Below are 288 nucleotides of genomic sequence, written 5' to 3' on the forward strand. Positions count from 1 at the left end.
CCTGAAGGGAGGGTGTAGTCAGGTGGGAGTCTGGCTGTTCTCCCAGACAACTACTGACAGGATGAGAGGGCATGGCCTGAAACTGTGTCAGGGGTCTTGAAACTGCATCAGGGGAGGTTTAGGTTGGATCTCAGGAAGCACTTCCTTATGGTGAGGGTCATCAGGCATTGGAATGCACTGCCCAGGGAAATGGTGGAGTCACCATCCCTGGAGGTGTTTAAGGAGAGGCTGGATGTGGCACTTAGTGCCCTGGTCTGGCTGATGTGGGGGGGGTGGGTCATAGGGTGG

The sequence above is a fragment of the Apaloderma vittatum genome, unplaced genomic scaffold, assembly GCF_000703405.1.
Source record: "Apaloderma vittatum isolate BGI_N311 unplaced genomic scaffold, ASM70340v1 scaffold45642, whole genome shotgun sequence".
NCBI classification, from domain to species: domain Eukaryota; kingdom Metazoa; phylum Chordata; class Aves; order Trogoniformes; family Trogonidae; genus Apaloderma; species Apaloderma vittatum.